This window comes from Bufo bufo, chromosome 4 (genome assembly GCF_905171765.1).
Source record: "Bufo bufo chromosome 4, aBufBuf1.1, whole genome shotgun sequence".
NCBI classification, from domain to species: domain Eukaryota; kingdom Metazoa; phylum Chordata; class Amphibia; order Anura; family Bufonidae; genus Bufo; species Bufo bufo.
The window spans coordinates 339,956,842-339,979,125 of NC_053392.1; the positions used below are offsets into that span (position 1 = coordinate 339,956,842).

General features: G+C 42.1%; 1 protein-coding gene across 4 annotated transcripts in view; it reads right to left on the reverse strand.

Annotated features, from left to right (window-relative positions):
• FYN (FYN proto-oncogene, Src family tyrosine kinase) overlaps nt 1–22,284 on the reverse strand; it is a 182,424-nt gene that overhangs the window by 101,802 nt on the left and 58,338 nt on the right. For 3 of the 4 annotated variants that reach the window (XM_040428890.1, XM_040428889.1, XM_040428887.1), the window contains exon 2: nt 15,335–15,447. The gene's annotated coding sequence lies outside the window, so the exon portion shown is untranslated. The remainder of the gene's footprint in view (nt 1–15,334; nt 15,448–22,284) is intronic. The other variant, XM_040428888.1, reaches the window with a different exon arrangement.

Consider the following 22,284-nt stretch of genomic DNA (forward strand, 5'->3'; position numbering starts at 1 on the left):
CTTTGGAATGGCCAGCTAGTCAGCAACCACCGATCCTCTACGGTTGCTCCTTAGATAATCCAAACATAGTTGACGGCAGCATGTCCTTCAAGAATTTATTGAGAAAGACTATGCTATAGTCTATGTAAATTTTTATGGACTCGATTTGAATATTAAAGAAATCCTTAAAGGACATGCTACCGTCGTCTATGTTCGGACTATCCAGAGGATAGGTCATTATTAAAAATTTTGGGGAAAACTCTTTTAAATACTAATACATTGTATAGCGGTCGTGTTTGGTATCTCAGCCCGATTCACTTCTTTGGGGCTGAGCTGCACCCAGGTCGTCACTTGGCCTAGGGAAAGCTGAGAGAAGGTTGCGGCGCTACTGGGAGCACCATTTCCTTCTCAAACAGCAGATTGGTGGATGTCCTGGGTGTCGGACCCCACTGATCAGATATTGATGACCTATCCAGAGGAGAGGTCAACAGTATTTAAGTCTCAGAAAACTCTTTTAAAGATGTATAAAGAATGAGTGAACCTATGGAAGTTTCTTCCTGATTTTCGCCCTATAATATAGACAAACATCTGTCAAAACATGTGATAAGGGAAAACATTTCAAATTTAATAATACTCCATATTGAAAAAAATAAATAAAAAAAATAATACTCCATATTGAATACAACAGGTTCCATTCAACAAGTGAAGCAAGAAGCAGGTGGTAAATGGACAACTACTCAACAGGTGAAACAAGTTGGTGACAAACACCTTTGCCTTGCAGTACTGCTGACCGATGCTACCAAAACTTCCACTCTCCTATGATGATGCCAGCCAGTACTAGTGCTGGAGAGATGAGATGTGGTATTTTTGGCTATTGTAATTTTTTCTGTGGGGTCTAGAAGGTGACATCTCCTTTCTATTAGAGGTTTTCTAATAAACTTAGTCATAAAGGAACAGAGGCTAATGAATGCAATTTGCTGTTGTTTGAAATTAAATTAAAATGATACATTTTAAAATTAGATATCAATTTTTTTCACAAGAGAATTAACATTATATTAAAGTGTAACTGTAATTTCAGTTTATTTTTTAACATTGTGTAAGACATGGATGTTAGACATCTTTGTAATGTACTTTATTAGGGAAATATCTTGCTTTGTACTAGAAAACAAGGTATAAACAGTCTTCTTAGCAAAGCTCTAACTGAGTGTTGCTAAGGATAATCTATCTTCATTGTGCTGAAGATGCCTGGGTGATGAGCAGTGATAGTTATGGCACATGTACATGGATTAGTGAAAAGAGGCAGCCTGGAAGCCTCTGTATGTTACAAACGGGGGGTCTTCAGAACTCAACAGAACTGAAGACTAACTCCCCTTAGTAACACTCAGTTAGACCTTTGCTAAAAAGGCTTTTTATATCCTGTTTTCTAGCCAAAGAAACATCTTTCCCTAATAAAGTACCGTATTTTTTGCTTTATAAGACGCACTATTTTACCCCCAAAAGTGTGTGTGTGTGTGGGGGGGGGGGGGGCAGTGCATCTTATAAAGCGAATACTAATACCAGTGCAGGTAGATGTGCACTATGACCTGATGCTGCACGATGTCAGGTCACAGTGCAGCGCGGGGCCCAGAAGAAGACCACGGAGAGGAGAGTGCAGTAATACTGTGCCAGCCAGAGTAGAAGAGGTAATTTCATTTATTTATTTTAAGTCTGATCTGCGGTCTGATGAGGATTGGGGGTCTGATCTGAGGTCTCATACAGATTTGCTAGTCTGATCTGAGGTTTGATACAGATTGGGAGGTCTAATCTGAGGTCTGATACAGATTGGGGGTTTCATTGAGGGGTGTGATCTAAAGTCTGATACAGATTGGAGGGGTCTCATCTTAAGTCTGATAAAGTTTGAGAGTCTGATTGGAGGGTTTGATAAAGCTTTGGGGGGTCTGATCTGAGGTCTGATGAAGATTGGGGGTCAGATCTGAGGTCTCATACAGATTTGCTGGTTTGATCTAAGGTTTTACAGAGATTGGGAGGTCTGATCTGAGGTCTGATACAGATTGGGGGTCTGATTGAGGGGTGTGATCTAAAGTCTGATAAAGATTGGAGGGGTCTAAACTAAGGTCTGATAAAGTTTGAGAGTCTGATTGGAGGGTCTGATAAAGCTTGGGAGGGTCTGATATGAGGTCTGATGAAGATTGCGGGTCTGATCTGAGGTCTGAAATATTTTATTTTCTGATTTTTATCCTCTAAAACCTAGGTGTGTCTTAAAAAGCGAAAAATACAATATATTACAACAATATTTAACAGTTAAACTTTAAGTCTTTGAAAGTATTGTTCAGGACAAGAGGTCTGATCAGCAGTGAACAAGCTAAATGCTGGACTGTAGGAAGCAGATGCTATGATGAACACACATTGAGTGATGGCGATATCAATGATGCACTTATTCTGTTATATAAAGCCCCGGCCTCTTGGGTATGGGAGTGAGCTGCACTTGTACTGCTCTGTCTCTCATTGACACAGATTGTCCCCTTACAGTGACTCTGAATAAATCTACTCTGTAGTCTACAATGTGTAATTTGTACCGTCACATACAAGTGCAATAATAATATTTGGAAATATTATGAACAAAGAGGTGAGTACAGCAGAAGACCAGCAGCATGTCTACTCAAGAATGCAGTGATACTTGAAGATCAACATTTTTGTCAGTTCTACCACAATAGACGTTATGAAGTTAGTGCATGACAAGGGCATGATAAATATCACAGCAATGAACCAACAAGAAAGGTAGATCATACTATCTAACATGTAATCCGAAATATTATGTGGAAAAGTCCATGTCTTTCTTACTATGATACACACCTTAGGCTACTTTCACACTTGCGTTGTTCTTTTCCGGCATAGAGTTCCGTCACAGGGGCTCTATACCGGAAAAGAACTGATCAGGTATGTCCCCATGCATTATGAATGGAGAGTAATCCGTTCAGTTTGCATCAGGATGTCTTCAGTTCAGTCGTTTTGACTGATCAGGCAAAAGAGAAAACCGTAGCATGCTACGGTTTTATCTCCGGCTAAAAAAAACTGAAGACTTGCCTGAATGGCGGATCAGGCATTTTTTCCCATAGGAATGTATTAGTGCCGGATCCGGCATTCAGAATACCGGAATGCCGGATCCGTCCTTCCGGTATGCGCATGCGCAGACTGAAAAAAAGGTGAAAAAAATAAATGCCGGATCCGTTTTTGCCGGATGACACCGGAAAGACGGATCCGGCATTTCAATGCATTTTTTCGACTGATCAGGCATTTTTAAGACTGATCAGGATCCTGATCAGTCTTACTAATGCCATCAGTTAGCATACATTTTGCCTGATCCGGGAGGCAGTTCCGGCGACGGAACTGCTTGCCGGATCTCTCTGCCGCAAGTGTGAAAGTAGCCTAACTGATACAGAGAAAAAAGACAATTATGTGAATCACTTTAACTTGTCACCTGTCATTAATTTACAGATTAAGAACATATAATCGGTGTAACGGTCTGGAAGCTTTGAACTGGCAGACATTTGAACTATTATTTATGCCAGCTTATAGAGTTAATGATAGTAAACCTATAGGGCAGTGGGAGGTCACAATAAATGTGCCTAAATGTGTCACTTTTTACTGCACAGTCGAACGGCACAAACATAATGCCTGGAAAACAAAGGTGCAGTTGTGTTTTTCCCGTTGTATAAGAAGACCACGCTGCTGCTCACTCCTCTGAGCCTCTTCTTTTTTCGGTACAAAGCAAATATCTGGCATGGAAACGGACCATTAAGCTCCACAGATAGGTATCTCTCCTCTACCCAACCTTCCTGTAGGTAATCAAGGAATCGCAACCACAGTGAAGCACTGACTTCCTCCGTACATTAAAAATGTTTTATTATACTCACAAGCAGAAACTTGATTAAAATGTATGTATAAAATCACAAAGGTGCACAATCACAGGTATCGCCCGACCCGGGTTTCTCTTACACTCTTCTTCAGGAGAGAACACCTGCACTCCAAATGACCAACCTTATAAACTCCTCATAGTCCCACCTCTTATCCACATTATTTAATCATACACAATTAGAACCACAAATCAATATAAACAAAGAAATTAAACATCCTCACTAATCTATTTTTACCCCACACTCTTGTACATAATATTAGCTATAAAAGCAATACGCTGGTATCATTCACAAAGGTAACCGGTCACATGATAACACACGTGATCCAGGTCATCTGACAGAATCCAACCAATCACTGCTTGGTACCACCCCTTACAACCGCAGGTCCTACCTCAATAGCACTGCCGGTATGTAACGTATAGAACTAAATTAAGCATGGTTTCAAATCGCACTCAATATTTAGTTCATTAGGTTGTAGTGTCCCTAGATTATATATCCACTCCACCTCCCTCTTATTAATTTTTGTTACATAATCGCCCCCTCGCCAATGAGTTTTAACTAATTCCACACCCATAAAACGCATTCCCTTAGGGTTCTTCTGATGGCATCTCGCAAAATAAATGGGAACACCATGCATTTCTAGTCCTTTCTGTATATTGCGTACATGCTCTTGGACCCGAGTCTTAAGTTTCCTAGTGGTTTTCCCTACGTACTGGAGGCCGCAAGGGCACTTCAGTACGTAGATCACCCCTATACTTTCGCATGTGATGCTCGCCTTTACCTTAAACACTCGTTCACTTCTACTGGCACATATCACCTGCGTTGTCCGCAATCTATCATTCCTGCTCCTATTTTTGCAAGGGAGACAGAATCCACACCAAGTAAATTTATCCACTCTTTTCCTCTCATCATTCTTACGTTCAGGACTATGTACTAACTGCTGCAGAAGATTGTGTTGTTGTTTTTTTCCAATTTCACCCCATTTAGAATATTAAATGGTGCCAACAGAAATTACATCTTGTTCCACAAAACACAAAGCCTTATTAAGGCTATGTGATTGGAAAAATAAAAAATGTAAATAATGAAAATGAAAAGATGAAAATCAGAGCTGAACCCCGACATACCTCCATTTTCACTCCGGCAGCCCCCCTGACATGAGCATTGGAGCAGTTAATGCTCCGATGCCCTCCTTTGCCCTGCGCTAAATCGCGCAGAGCAAAGGCATTTTTTGGAGATCCGGTGACGTACCGGGGCTCTCCATGGGGCTGCCAGAAACCCCACTGATGTGCGGGATTTAGAGCTGCCCTAGCCAGTAAAACGGCTAGGGCAGCGCTAAAGCCCGCCCATCAGAGCCAGTGACGTCACCGAACACATGAGATGCTCCGATGCTAGCCTCAGGGGGGCTGCCTAGGTGAAAATAAGGGTATGTCTGGGTTCAGCTCTGAACCCGGACAACCCCTTTAACCTATAGAGAACTGCCAGTGAGTAGGCAGCATCTGTGTCCACAAGTGCAAATTTACAGACGTCTTCCATGCTGTATATACAGCTCTAGTCAAACATTTCATTAAATGGACATTTTTTTGAGATATAAAAGTGAGATAAGCCTACATAATATGCCCTGTAGCTACTTGCAGTTTTCTTAATACACAAGGGTGTGCCTACTGTAGAACTAATGACCTTTCTGTGAGCTCTGAGAAACACATGTTAACATACTGAACAAAAGTGGATGAGATTCATTTTATTCCTTAAAAGGGTTCTGTGGGAACATAAAAAATCTTAAAACATCATCTAAAGATCATACAATCTGCTATGGATTATAACCTTGTAACTGTCAAGCAATTTTGCTTCCACAATTCATACTTCATGCTCCCAGTAAATCCTGTTGTTTACAGCCCTGAAGTACCTGGTAGTGGGAGTGGATTAGCTTAGACCAAAACAATTCCCATAGTTCTGTGCGCCTCCAGTTCAAGCCAGTTTGTAAACGCCCACTACACCTTTCCAGTTAGTGACGTTTAGGCCACTACACCCTCTCTAAATCAGCCCGGGCCGTTTCTTCCTGTTTCCTCCCACACAGCTTCAGAGAAAGTGGACTCCGCCCACTCCTGCTTCTGGAACCAGAGTAGGGGAAACAGCAGCGCAAGCGCAGAAGTGTCCTAATTGCGCTTGCGCTATTCATGCTGAAGTCCGGCCCTCCCCCTGCTTGTCACGTCACTTGTATCCACTGTCTCGGAGAGAGGCATGCCAGGATAACTGGCACGAGAAATGTTTCCTGGATGAGGAAGGTCAAATAACCGCTATCTGAATCGGCGGCCAGAGATAAGATCGGCACAGCAAGTAAATTGGTAAGTAGCAGGGCATGGCTGGGGAGAGTGAATGGAACATAAAATAGTGAAAGTGTAGAACCCCTTTAACTAAGTCTCTTAGTGATAAGTAAAGGACAGCTTGTGCAGGCTGCTTTGCAGTTTTAGCACATGCTTTTTCTATATACAGCACATTTCTTTCTATGAGATAGATGTTTGTTTCTGAAGGATAAAAAGCTCAATTGTATTATACTAAACAAAGCTTACAAAAAAAATCTCATTGAATATTAAAATGTCTTGTTCGTTCTATTTGGCATACACTCACATCAATAATATACTCTGTACAAAGAGATGATGCCATGTTCCGTTTAAATGTCTTTTCTTGCAATTTTTGCAAAAACATCACCATGCAATAACTTAAGCCAGAACTGTAGATATTTCTTCACCTGGGGTAAATAATCTGTGTGGTGGTTCCTCACCCACAACTGAAAGGTAACCTAGCACATGCAGTGCATACCTCTAATACAAATTACGCAAAGTACACATCATTACCTAGCCTGCAGAGCTGTCACACTCCAGCAATGAAGAGCTGCGATGTACAAGGCAGAGCCTGCTTTCTGCACTCCTTCACCCTCCCTCTTCTGCATTTCCTGACACAGCTTTTATCTGTGTCAAGTTATAACAGCTGGAAAGAAGCTTTGGCTGTTGCAACTTTCTGAAGTACAGACAGAGGAGACAGAGTCAAAGAAGGAATAGCAGAGACCCACGGCATGGAAACTTTGCCCAGTGCAAGTGGGTTGTAATTGCATTATGACATTATGTAATTTTGTAAAATCAAAATAATTAAAAAAGTACAGTGTTGCATAATGTAAATATTCAGGGAAATCCCCAAATGGATTGCACTATTCTACTACAGGGTTCACTTTCTGGGTTATATGTACTTCATCATCATGATTATGACAGTGAAGTGATTCTCCCAGGCACATTCCCAGAATTCCATTGTCAAACTGGACCAAAGCAGGGTTCCCTTGGAACTCTCAGCATACGCAATGTAATTGGCCAGGATGTCTACAATGTTTGGTAGAGTACCTCCACATGGGATGTGTACAGTACACTCTGGATTTGCTGTTGCGGATTTGTCATAGCACTTCTGTAGTGTCTAAAAGTACCAGCAAAGCAGAGCAGACTGGGAACTTAAAGTGGCCCTGGAATAAAAAATAAACTAAAAGTGGCCCTATGTTGGAGGCGGGTCCAAATTGACAGAAGGCAAAGCAGCAGAAGTAGACGGGGCCATCAATAACATAGTGGAGAACATGATACTGCCCCAGCAGAACAAAATGCTGCCTCCCACGCCTCAGTATGAAACTATATCATCCTCCTGAGGATGGCAACACGGTTGAATTCAGGAGGGCGGCCGCTGGCCAGGTGCATAAGTGCCTGATGCCCCTACATTAATTAATGCTGAGAGTATCAGATCTTTATGTACCCGACTGGTGGCCAAAAAGAAGGCATAGGCGGCCATCTGGGCATCGGCCCACTGGGAAATTTCACCAATACAGCAAAGTAATACAAAAACATCTGCAGTGTAAATAGACCTGCGATACAGATTTCAAATCCACAGCATGCCAGTTTATACAACTGATTTCCACTGCAGATTTCACCCTTTACAAATGGAATGTACAGCAAATCCACAACAAAATCCTTGGAAAATTCGTTCTCCTTGGAAAATCTCTTGTAGAAATTCCATTGCAGAAAATACTCCTTGCGTGGCCGTACCTCTAGGAAAATTACAGTAGCTTTGTGAGAAGAAAATCCACAGCATCTACAAGGGTAGTAAAGTGGATGAGATTTTCATAAATCTCATCCACAGGCTGAAGACATTTTCACGCGGTATTGACCTTAAATCTGCCAGCCAAGTTATGTGTGCCTTTGTGGTTGTGGATTTCTGCCTTGGATTTCACTGTGCCTTTGTGGTTGTGGATTTCTGCCTTGGATTTCACTGTGCCTTTGTGGTTGTGGATTTCTGCCTTGGATTTCACCCTTTGTAATGCAAAGGGTGAAATATGTAGCAAACCTGCTGCATCTCCACAACAGAATCCGCTATAGTGTGGCCGCACCCTTAGGGTCCATTCACACGTCTGTGTCCGTTTTGCAGACAGCAAACCGCTGATCCAAAAAACAGAGATACCAGCCGTGTGCACGCTGCATCATGGTGCAGATCTATTGACTTCAATGGGTTTGCAATCCGCAAGATGCGGCCAAAGAATAGGACATGGCTTATCTTTTGCGGCGCTGCCGCACAGACCCAAGAAGCACATGGAAGGGCTTCATATCCGTGTTTTGCTGTTTGCAAAATGGACACGTCGTGTGAATGGACCCTTGCACATGATTTTTATATGAGAAATTTGCTTCCTTTTCTCACTCTAAAGGAATATCATATAAACCTAATTATATAGACCTCTAATTATAGTTATAACTCACAATGTATATCTATGTAAGAGACTGTCACAGGCCAAGGCCAATCCACCAGTTGCGGTCTAGCTCTTCACATCATACGAAAAGGTGAATATACAGTATGTAAATGAAGATACTGTGAATGGAAATTAAACAAAGTCGGGGAAATTCTTTACAAGCATCCTTTTTTTATAGCGATTATTCAAGATGATTTCATCTGCATTTCTAAAGCTAAGCATCTTCCATCCTATTAGGCAACAATTGATATTTTTTCCGCCCAGATGTGGGTCTCTGTGTGTGACAGATGGTACGGCAGCACTGACACGGCACACAAAGGAGAGTTAAAGGATGCTTATTTCAGATTATACGTGGAACAGCTGACGCTAAGATTTACTAAAGGACTGTTAATTGTTTTTGTCTTATGCCTGGTTTATATGTAAAGATTTAAGTCTTAATCAGACAGGCATCCTGATAATTACTAGAAGGACTTTTTTTTCTGAGCCTCTCAGTAATATTTCTCTAGGATTCATACAAATTTGCGAGAACAAATATTCTCAATGTGGCAAGCAGGTCCCTGTCATTTTAAAAAACGGGACTGGATCATAGTTTTTATGCAGGTCTCCCAACTAGTACAAGCGATTGACATTACACGCGTGCATATAGCGGCAATGTCTGCATGGAGTTTGCATGTTCCTCCCACACTCCAAAAACTAATCATTTGAAATTTAGATTGTGAGCCCCTAGGAAAACAGTGAGTAATGACCATCTTTGTACAACGCCGTAGAATATGTGGGTGCTATATAAATGCATAACGCAATAATAATAATAATAATAATGTTCCCTTAGCTGTAAAACTACAGCTTGCATTTCAATGTATCCATGCATTTTGCATAGTAAATTCTGCATGGCCGTGTACACAATGGGTACTGACATGCAGGTATGGTAATGCTTACCTTTCCATCTGGTTTCTATAATTATAGATCCGGAAGAACTGGATTTTGAGCATGTAATACAATTACTCCGCACTTTGTACACAGTATAATAGATAAAAGAGTAATGCCATGATTGATGTAAAAAAAAACTAAATCAGATATCATATAGTATTTGACAATCTCTTTCTAAGGCTTCTTTCACACTTGCGTTGTCCGGATCCGTCGTGTACTCCATTTGCCGGAAGTGCCCGCCGGATCCGTAACACCGCAAGTGAACTGAAAGCATTTGAAGACTGATCCGTCTTCAAAATGCGTTCAGTGTTACTATGGCACCCAGGACGCTATTAAAGTCCTGGTTGCCATAGTAGGAGCGGGGAGCGGGGGAGCAGTATACTTACAAGCCGTGCGGAACCCGGGGCGCTCCAGAATGACGTCAGAGCGCCCCATGCGCATGGATGACGTGATCCATGCGCGTGGGGCGCCCTGACGTCACTCTGAAGCGCCCCGGGAGCCGCACGGACAGTAAGTATACTGCTCCCCACTACGCTTTACCATTGCAAACAGGACTTTAGCGTCCTGGCAGCCATGGTAACCATTCAGAAAAAGCTAAACGTCGGATCCGGTAATGCGCCGAAAAGACGTTTAGCTTAATGCCGGATCTGGATTAATGCCTTTCAATGGGCATTAATTCCGGATCCGGCCTTGCGGCAAGTGTTCAGGATTTTTGACCGGAGCAAAAAGCGCAGCATGCTGCGGTATTTTCTCCGGCCAAAAAACGTTCCGGTCCGGAACTGAAGGCATCCCGATGCATCCTGAACGGATTTCTCTCCATTCAGAATGCATGGGGATAATCCTGATCAGGATTCTTCCGGCATAGAGCCCCGACGACGGTACTCTATGCCGGAACAGAACAACGCAAGTGTGAAAGAACCCTAACAAAGCTAGAACCAGCCCTGTACCTCACATGGATCCAGAGATCTCCCCATTCATTGCTCCAATTGCTCTGCTAGATTATCTTAAGCCTGGCAGCTCAGGGGCATGTCCTTTCTGCTGCAATTCTCTACCTGTAAGGGTACTTTAACACTAGCGTTGGTGTGATCCGGCAGGCAGTTCCGTCGTCGGAGCTGCCTGCCGGATCCGCCGATCAGTGTGACAACTGACAGCATTTGTAGGTCGGATCCGTCTACAAATGCATTGCAAGAATGGATCTGTCTCTCCACTTGTCATGCGGATGGACGGATCCGTCTTGCAGTCTTTTTCACAGTTTTCCCGGTCTGCACGGATCCGTCCTTCAGTTGTTTTGCAATGCCGGATCCGGCACTAATGCAAGTCAATGGGAATTAATGCCGGATCCGGCATTCCGGCGACTGATCAGGCATTTTGGACGGACATAATACCGCAGCATGCTGCGGTATTATGTCCGGCCAAAACGCCTGACAGTGACTGAACGGAAGGCATACTGATGCAAACTGAACTGATTTCTATCCATTCAGAATGCATTGGGATATGCCTGATCAGTTCTTTTCCGGCATAGAGCCCTTTTGACGGAACTCTATGCCGGAAAAGAATAACGCTAGTGTGCAAGTACCCTAACTGCCACAGCTTCTAACAGAACATATGGCTGGTAGCAGTTAGTAACATAGTACATAAGGCCGAAAAAAGACATTTGTCCATCCAGTTCGGCCTGTTATCCTGCAAGTTGATCCAGAGGAAGGCAAAAAAAAACTGTGAGGTAGAAGCCAATCAAAGACCCCTCTCTAGTAGCTATAGCCTGTAATATTATTACACTCCAGAAATACATCCAGGCCGCTCTTGAACTCTTTTAGTGAACTCACCATCACCACCTCCTCAGGCAGAGAGTTCCATAGTCTCACTGCTCCTACCGTAAAGAATCCTCTTCTATGTTTGTTGAAGATTTAAACTGAGCGCGTTCGACCAGCTCAGTGAGACGGACAAAAAGTACGGTTAAGAACAAACAGCAGGTGGCGCTGTACAGATACATTTTATTGAATAACTCACTGGCAATACAAAATTACAAAAATATTCAGATCCAGGTCCTGGTTTGAAAAATGTAGTGTAAGACACTCTCCTGTTTCGCGGTCAACTGGGGCACCTGAGGGGTTAATTGTGCGGATCACAGCCCCCTGTAAGAGATCGGGTGCTGCCAGGCAGCAGGGGGCAGTCATGTACACAGTTCGTAGTATATTCTAACTAGAAGCGTCCCCATCACTATGGGAACGCCTCTGTGTTAGAATATACTGTCGGATATGAGTTTCACGATCTAACTCATATCCGACTGTATATTCTAACATAGAGGCGTTCCCATGGTGATGGGGACGCTTCAAGTTAAAATATACCATCGGATTGGAGAAAACTTTGATCCGATGGTATAATAGGGACTCCTGACTTTACATTGAAAGTCAATGGGGGACGGATCCGTTTGAAATTGCACCATATTGTGTCAACGTCAAACGGATCCGTCCCCATTGACTTGCATTGTAATTCAGGACGGATCGGTTTGGCTCCGCACGGCCAGGCGGACACCAAAACGACTTTTTTTTCATGTCCGTGGATCCTCCAAAAATCAAGGAAGACCCACAGACGAAAAAACGGTCACGGATCACGGACCAACGGAACCCCGTTTTGCGGACCGTGAAAAAATACGGTCGTGTGCATGAGGCCTTTATCACCTACTGACTCCAATTAGGATAATGGATTCAACACCTTTGACCCCATGCTGGGTATAATTACCAGATGTTGATTCAGTTACATATTTATTCCCAGAGAATTCTTGTACAGTCACTCAGAATTGAGAAAGCTCGTTGGAAGAACGAGTGAAACGTTTTCAAGAAATCTACCGTACGTCCAGTTGCCTTGATTTATTCTTTACAGATAAATTTATTATTACTAAGTAATATGAGTGAGCCATTTATGAAGGAGTTGGAGCTGGATTCAGAGTTGGAAGTTTGGCTTACTGACTCCTGGTTGAGAACCTAGACAGTGGAGCAATAAAAAGTCTCAGTGTAACCCTACCTTGACATACTAAGTATAATGCTCTAAAACTTCTGTGAAAAATAACAGGCCAGATGCAACTAAATGGAAACATGGACAACTTTTCCAACCACTGAAGAACAGCTTGTATTCTGAACAGTCATTTTTAGGGATTTGGATCTTCACCTCAAAGCCTAGTGGAAGCCTATTACTCTAGTGGAAGATGTGGGCATACCAGCTCTGCCGATGGCAAATGTAAATGGATGACATTTCTATTTACCAAATGTGCCACTGGTAATGAGGGTTTTCATCATGGCACAATCGATAAAGATCAGTGATAAACAATATGCGCACTGGACAATTATTATCACGACTGCTAGAAATAAATTCCAGCTTCCTGTAAGTAATGCTAATGACAACCCCTATTGTCAATCACAGTAAATACGACTTTGATTTGTGCTTCCAAACACTAAATAAAATTTACCATGCTCTTATGGAAAATGTAATTAAAAAGATAATTTGAAATAAATAGGTTTATGTTTCTTTCATTAAATGTATCAAGGCAAACTAATTACATATCTCAATTCATTTCATGGGTAGCTTTATTTTAGCTTTGTTATGACTGTTAAATAATACATCTTATTTTCATTTTTTTTTTTATATTACTTTGGCATAATAGTTAATTATGGGCAAAATGATTTCCATTCCATCTTCAGGGTATCCTAGACAACAAAAACATACTCAAAATCAGGCAGTATATTTTCTCATGGTTAGTGGCTGCATAGACCCAGCAAAAATGGTGTTCATAAAATAAAAAGGTAAACTATTCCCTCCCTAAAAGCTTTGATGCATGTAGACTTCATCTATTACAAATTTTCAAAAATGAGCTGGTGTCTCATAGTTCCACAGAAGACACTGGTCTTCTGTGGAATGCTAATCTCATTCAGGTAGGTAGTGATCCTCCATAGAACTCCATGGAACATTTGTAGTTATAGGTTCGGTTTTGAATAAAACCTAAGTCACACGTCAGTGCTTTGGTCAGTGATTGTGAGCCAAAACCAGGAGTGGACCTCCACAGACATAAGGTATAAGGGAAAGATCTGCACCTGTTCTGCGTTTAGAGACGCACCTGGTTTTGGCTCAAAATCACTAATGGAAATCATTGATCTGGCCCTGACTGTGTGAACAAGGCATAAATGAAATGAGTTGAAGGCAAAGAACTATTGAACTTCAACTTGAACCTGGAGATGTATCGGGAATAACAGTTTCCCAAAATTTCCATTTTCTTTGCACAAAACAGAGTGACAATTTTGTAGAGTGTGACATGTTATCGATCTACTCTACAATACGTTTGAGCCAACATTTTTCCAGTTTACCGACATTTTCTTACTTTTACAAAGAGGGGACAAAACTGTAAAGCTTCAGCTGCCAGTCCTTGCTTCTACTGTTGCTCACGTTCTTTTTCATTCCTGTTGTGCTATTTAAGCAAAACGCAATTGAAAGACTATCAACGTATGTTCCTACTGAAAAGAACAGCAAGGTACATCTACAAGCACAAAAGTGCTTGGCTGGCAGCTTAAGTTCACTAATGGTAGTCTAGAACAAAGTAATGTTTGTTATCTAAGTCCTTAGTGTACAAAGTAAATGACTTTTGTAATTAAACGCTTCAGTATCCAGAAAGCCTAAAGAATTCTTCAAGTGTTTCCAAACGATATGTTTTATTCCCTTTGCGCAGATATTCACACAGCTCAGCAAGTCTCGCCGTCAAAGAGACATGTGGCATTAAGGCTACTTTCACACTAGCGTTTTTACTGGATCCAGCAAGGTTCAGCAAAAACACTTCAGTTACTAATATACAACCGTCTGCAGACGCTATGAACTGATCCGGTAGTATTATCTTTAACATTGCCAAGACGGATCCGTTTTCTATTGTGTCAGAGAAAATGGATCCGTCCCAATTGACTTGCATTGTGGGTCATGATGGATCCGTCTTGCTCCGCATCCCAGGACTGAAAGCAAACCGCAGCATGCTGCGGTTTGCTCTCCGGTATGAGAACAGAATGCATTTTGGAGCATTCCATTCTGTTCAGTTACGTTTTGTCCCCATTGACAATGAATGGGGACAAAACGGACACTTTTTTTCCGGTATTGAGACCCTATGACGGATCTCAATACTGGAAAATATTAACGCCAGTGTGAAAGTAGCCTAAGACTTCACGTTCCCATTACCAGAAGGAAACAAGCTGTACCCAACCTAGCTGGAAACGTGTGGATCTTAAATGTTTTTCTGTTTAAATGCTTGTGGATCGTATATGCATGTGTTTAGTCTAATGGCCATTGGCCTGTAACTATTTAGTTGACTTAAAACCACAACTTCCAGCATACTCTGGCAAACAACTGGCTAAGGCGCTGTTCACACTAGCACTGTTTTCTGTTCTGTTGGGTCTCTCTTCAGTGTATACAACGAGAATAACGTAGTTCGCAGTGCTAGTTTTTTGGGTAAAAAACACTGATCCCTGACGTTGTGATCTGTTACCAAAGCGAACAAGGAATATTTATAGCCTGTTTTCTGTATTGAGCGAACACAGGCCACAAGTATGGGAGTGTAAATAATGTGTGTGAATGCCTCCTCACTGGTGGATGGCTACCATATAGTTAAAGCAGATCTGTCATCAGGTCCTAATTGCAAATAGATTGTATAGTGCATTAACTTTTATATGGAAAATCGAAAAAGCAGAGAAGAGAGTGGAAAATAAGAAATTACTTTAAAAGCTCTGACCAAGTCTTCAGTGAAAATGGATCTCCCGTTGATCTCGGCGTTGAAGTCAGATGTCAGCCTCCCACACTGTTGACATGATAGTTCTGCCTCTTACAAACCTTTAGGAATGGAAAAGAAAAGTCAAAATGTTAAAGAAAATGCCTATTCAAATGGATGTAAATGAGAAGCAGATATCTGTCAGCTCCAAAACATCCTCCAAACTAGATTAATTTGTCAATTAATTGGTCAGTTATTTAGCGCCAAAACCAGTAGTGAAGCCTACTCAGAGATAAGGTATAATGGAAAGATATTCACCTGTTCTGTGTTTTTGACCCAAACCTAGTTTTGGCTCGCAAAAAAAAATGATGGAAAAAAATGTGAACTCAGCCTTAGCGACGTATAGTGTTAGTGACGCAGAGTCTGGTAATGCAGTAAAATGCAGTGAGCAGACACTCCCGTGCTCACGCACATATTTGAGAGGACTCAATGAGGAGTCCTCTCAATGTTGTTTACTGCTGGTTTGTGGGGACACAGTACTGGAATGCAAGTGAGTATGAATATAAAAATTACATAATCATCCTCAGCACCACCTACACTGCTTACTCTATATTGGGGGGGGGGGGGTGATTTGGAGCTGACAGATTCCCTTTAACATTGCCAGCTGCAATCATTTAGAAATATTGTGAAACAAAGTAACATTTGGAGTTAAGTGTAACTGTCATTAAATTTTTATTTTTTTTGCAAATGAATAGTACATATATCTTATCAAAAAAGACGCTTCCTCTCCTGCTCCCCTTCTACATTATAAAATCCAATGCTCAGATCTGTGTTCAGTGGAGATGGCCTGCCTGCTCACTGAAGGATTAGATTACATAAAGCTGTAAAGAAAGAAAGAGGAAGGAGAAGGGAGGGGCTGCTGCAGACAGGCACATAGAGAGAGACTGATTTAGTCAGTTTTAATTAACTGTTGTAGTTACATTTAAATAAATATGATGTCCACCACTACTGCTGTTGCTTTTAAGGATGTGCTACAGAGAGTCAGGAAGCAGGATCCCTTGTTTATCTATGTCCTCTGTAGACATAAAACCAGCTCGCCGCATAAAAAAATTAAAATTACTGATTGCAGAGGGAAAACATATATCAAATCATATAATGTTATTCCTCATTTACACCCAAATGACAGCTTAATCTGAAAAATGACACTGTAAAAAGGAGGATGTGAGCCATATTGTATAATCTTTAAGAATCCATGGAGATGGCCTTTAGTTTGTGATGTGACTGTTTAGATTTAATTAAAAAAACGTGGGTTGTGTACAGACACGGCAAAACTGATTGGAGCCAGGGATGCAAGTAGGGAGAATTATGCATCTTAGGCTACTTTCACACTTGCGACAGTGTGATCCGGTGAGCAGTTCCGTCGTCGGAACTGCCCGCCGGATCCGCCGATCTGCCGCTGACTGAAAGCATTTGTGAGACGGATCCGGGTGCGGATCCGTCTCACAAATGCATTGCAAGGACGGATCCGTCTCTCCGCTTGTCATGCGGACCGACGGATCCGTCTTGTACATTTTTTCACATTTTTACCGATCTGCGCATGCCGGAACGATGGATCCGGCATTCCGGTATTCTGAATGCCGGATCCGGCGCTAATTCATTCCTATGGGAAAAAATGCCGGATCCGGCGTTCAGGCAAGTCTTCAGTTTTTTTCGCCGGAGAGAAAACCGTAGCATGCTGCAGTTTTCTCTTTTGCCTGATCAGTCAAAACGACTGAACTGAAGACATCCTGATGCAAACTGAACGGATTACTCTCCATTCAGAATGCATGGGGATAAAACTGATCAGTTCTTTTCCGGTATAGAGCCCCTGTGACGGAACTCTATGCTGAAAAAGAAAAACGCAAGTGTGAAAGTAGCCTTAGATCAACAAAACTGAAAATAAGGGTATTTTTACACTTGCGTTGTTTGATTCCGGCAGGCAGTTCCGTTGCCTGAACTGCCTGCCTGATCAGGCAAACTGTATGCAAACGCATGTCATTTTTTCTGACTGATCATGCATATTTCAGACTGATCAGGATCCTGATCAGTCTGAAAAATACATTGCAATACCGGATCAGTTTTTCCGGTGTCATCAGGCAAAATGGATCCGGTATTTATTTTTTTCTCATTTTTAAAGGTCAATACATTCCTATGAAAAAAAGGCATTCAGGCAAGTCTTCAGTTTTTTTTTCGCCGGAGATAAAACCGTAGAATGCTACGGTTTTCTCTTTTGCCTGATCAGTCAAAATGACTGAACTGAAGACATCCTGAACGGATTACTCTCCATTCAGAATGCATGGGGATATGCCTGATCAGTTCTTTTCCGGTATAGAGCCCCTGTGACAGAACTCTATGGTGGAAAAGAAAAACGCTAATGTGAAAGTAGCCTAAGCATATAGAACACATATTTAGTCACCTTCACTATAAGGTCCTGGTAGAAGTCAAAATGTTAGGTTCCCGAAAATCCCATTTGGAGGGATCTTCATGGGATTATGATGATCTCCATAGTTAGTGTAGATCATTTTTGGCGAGAATTTTCCCACCAAGAAAATGTTTCCCGCCAAAACTCAGTGACCAAGTTGGCTAAATTTAGCATGTTTGCTGGGTAGGGGGAAGAATACAGGTGATTGGCTAGTGAAGATATCCTATAGGGGAATGGTTGCTGAGGCTAGGAAGTTTTGGGTTCCCAGCAACAAGTAGGGCATTGGAGGATAGGTTAGGGGTGGTGGGGTAGATTTAGTATATAATACGAGGTGGCCGGTATTAGGCTGTCTGACAAGCTGTGTGTTAGGATTCAGCTGCCCCGCCCGCCCTCCCCTTATTTGTTGTTTTTGTCACGGTCACTTTATTAGAAGAAGGGGTAAGGTCGCTCACCAATAAGTGGCGAGCGGACGAGTTGATTCAGGTATTTAGGCCGAGCTTATGGCTGGCCTAATCAGTGGTTATTATTAATTGAATGTATATGGTATATAATATTGAGCTGTTCTTTAATAAAGTTGGCCATGGCCTAAATTTATCCATTATATGGCGTGTCCATGTGTGTTTTTTATTTTATAATTAGTAGGTTCAAGTTGGGTGAATGGGGTTCAGTATAATCTATAATCCCATGATCTGTTTTCGCTATTAGGTAATTGGAAAGTGCCGTATTAGGCTTCACACTTTCATATGAACCAGGTCTTAACTCAGGGTTAAGATTTTAGCATCTCCTTTTTACTAGGTCAAACTTGATGAAGGTGAGTCTTGGAATAAACTAAAGGTGGCCATACATTTTAGATGAATTTCAGCAGAACCTACAGTTTTTGGTGAGAACGGCAGACCCTCTAATGTTTGTCGGGGAGTTCTGACTTTTCCCCAATAGCAGATGTCCAAGGAAATAAGGAACCATAAAACTTTAAATGATTGTCAATTGGGACATCCCTTTCCATGCACTCATTTAGGACATATGGACATCTTTCGAAAGATCGGCTTCTTCTATGAGCCAGAGCAGTAAGCCACTGCAAAGAGACATGGCGTAACAATTCGTAACAGTGAAAATGAGCAGCTGCATGTAGCTTTCCCCACTAACCCTAACAATTTATAAGTGGAGATTAGAGAAGCGATCAGCTGGTAGCTTGGACAGTTTCATCTTATGATGAGGTTGTCCAGTTGAGACAACCATTTTAAAGAATCACTGTGATTTGATAAAAAAAAAAAAAAAGTGAAACAATAAAGAGTCACTGTACTTTCACACATTAGCAAAATATTTATTAGAGAATGGTGTAAGTAGAAAATTTACAAATGACCTTATTTAAAAAAAAACCTGCCTACATCCACCTGTAAAGAAGCTGTATGGCCACTTGGGGTCTCACTTCCACCTAATTTGCAGTTCACTGCCTGTTGTCAGGCAAGATCTTTCCCTAGTAAAAGAGACAGAGCTAGCGCTATAGAGAGAGAGAGAGAGAGAGCTAGCTGAGATCCTGAGTCTGGTAAAAGCACTGTTTCTACACTGCTTCTGAAGAGCACAGAAGCTCCTGTGTGTCTGATTTCCACCTCCTTATCTGTTCTGTGAGCTCTGGAGCTGAAAACAAACATAGTGGGAAGTAAGGTAAAGGACATCACAGCAGTACAATGCTGGCAGATTTCACCGAAGGGATACGCCCCCTGCTTATCAGTGAAATGCATCTAGCTGCGCAGCTGAAACAGGGAATAATATGGCTGAAAAAGGCTTTAGGGAAGCCCAAAAAATAAGTTCCTTCACATTTATGATAGTACAAAGAAGCATAGCCATTATGCAAACTTTTTTGAAAATACAGGTACGCTAAGGAAAAGGAGCCAACTTTCAAAACCATGCTAAAAGTAGCCATAAAAAACACAAAAGGAGATATTTAGCAATGTTTTACACCGGTTTTTGAAATCTCCTGTACTGCCGGGGGATGCTCCTAATTTGTGACGAGGCGTACGCTTCGTCATAAATTTGTCACATCCTCCAGCAGTCTGAATTCTGAAATTAAATGTACGGAAGCTCAGAGCTGCCATGGATTCCTGTCTTCATTTGCTCCAGGCGCAAATGAAAATAAGTGTGATGGGCCGGCAGGCCCCACCCCTCTCTCACTTGTCACACTCCCTTTTTGGAAAGCGGCAGGGGTGGTGTAAAAACGCCACTTGTGACAAAATTTGTGAGAAGTGGTGTTTTACACCAGAAAAGTGGCACTGGAAGATAATAAATCTCCCTCAAGGGGTTTTATGGGAGTTCCTCCTAATGTGTTCAGCCACATGTACAATAAATTAAACATATGTAGATAAGTCATGGTTAGTAAATAAAGGGAAAGGCACCAGGACTTTACATAAGTCAGGGATCAGCAACCTTCAGCACTCCAGCTGCTCTGAAACTATAACTCCTAGCATGCACACTTTCTTGGCTGTTCTTGTCACTTCCAGAGAAGTGAAAGGAGGACTCTGGGAGTTGTAGTTTCAGAACAGCTGGAGTGGCGGAGGTTGCTGATCCCTGACACGGCTGATGAGGGACACCAAATAAAATCTCTGCAAACATTGTGCTCAATGTCTAAGCAGTGAAAATAGCCTTTCAGCACAACTTAGAAATAGGGTCAATAAAATAACACTTAGAAGGAACATAATTCATTAGCAGCCTGCTGACCCATGCAAAGTCATTTCAAATGTCATTAGCGCAAAAAACGCAATTAGCAGCCCGCGCCGTTATCACCGCTGTATGCGGCTACTGCCTGGAACAAGCAGATAAATAACTTTATTTATAAGAAAACAAATGACATTAGCTTTGTCATTCGAAGTTCATACATCACTCCGACATCTGTCCACGCTTCTACCAGGTAGTGAGAGCGTGAAAAAAATTAAAAGATATTAAATTACAATTCATTTCATTAACACGACATGGCAGAATGAATCCATAGATCTGTACTCATTATACTCAGGCTTCCAGCATTTTCTTCTTTAAGGGGAGAACACAACACGTGGCCTTGCAATGTTTTTTCCCTTTTTTTTTTGTTCTTCTTTTTGCCAGAAGGTATTTGTGTTCTGTCTGTGACCCCGCCATTTAAACCAGGACAGAGCAGCCTGTTTCTTTTCACAGATGGCAAAAGATGCAGGACATGTCTTCCCTTCCTGTTCCTTTCATCAGCCACTCGCTATTTCCTACAATACAATTCCCTCCGTTTTTAAGGGAAATCTTCCACGGTTTCTGACATCGCTGCTGCATACTTGGGTTGCCATGTGTCAGGGAAATCATTTGGCAGCCTGGAACAGGACAACAGTGACTGAATGTGCAAATCTGCAGATTTGCTTAAAACGCAGCCTCGCATTTCCTTAGAGGACAGTGAGCTGTTTGTTACAGAGATTTTGCTGCAGCCAGTCTAATCGACAAACAGGAGATTTGACAAATCCTGCAGAGATTATTACCACGCTCCCCCCCAGACCACCCCCAACCATGCTGGAGATTTGTACACACATTTATCTAAAACAGAAATGACACTTCTATTAAAATGTAAATTTAATAATGTACATTTTAGGGTGCTTCCACCCTGTATTTTGCACTCCATCAAAGGTATTTATCAGGAAAACTTGTCAACGATTACCGTTCAATGGATGCTTCTGCAGATTCCACTTACAGTCATATAGTAGCATCCATCAGCCGTATGCTCCCATGTCTACTTACTGCATGCCTCTGTAAAGAACAGCACAGCCGGCTGCATTATTCCACACAGCAGAAAAAAGATGGAGGACACCCGTCGGGTGAATGGGAGCCTAGGAATACATTTGACGTAGGCGCCGTGAACCTTCCTGCACTTACGGCAGACACTACAAAGCACAGTGTGAAAGCACTTTAATACTGATGATCTATCCTCAGGATAGGTCATCAGTATGTGATCAGTGGGAGTTCGACACCCAGGACCCCCCCCCCCCCCCCCCCCCCAAATCAGATGTTTGAGAAGGCACCAGCGCTCGCAGTAGCGCCACAGCTTTCTCTCTGCTTTTCTTAGGCCAGTGACGACACGTTCATCAGTCCTGTGGCCTAGGAGCAGCCCATAGAAGTGAATGGGGCTGAGCTGCGATACCAAGCATAGCCGCTATATAATGTATGACACTGTGCTTGGTAAGCACAGAGAAGGCAGGGGTGCTCACAGGAATGCCGATGCCTTCTCAATCAGCTGATCGGCAGGGGTCCCGGATGTCGGACCCCCACCGATCAGATATCGATGACCTATCCAGAGGATAGGTCATCAGTATTAAAGTTTTGGAAAACCATTTTACATTTTTAAAGGGGTTCCTGATTTATTGCTACATAGATATTTGTGCACACAAGAATCATATAAAGAACCTCATGCACATGGCCATATCTCTATTGTAAAGATCCAAAAAATTGAGCCAGTAGACTGCTATGGTTCCATACTATACTTTAAAGTGCCTCA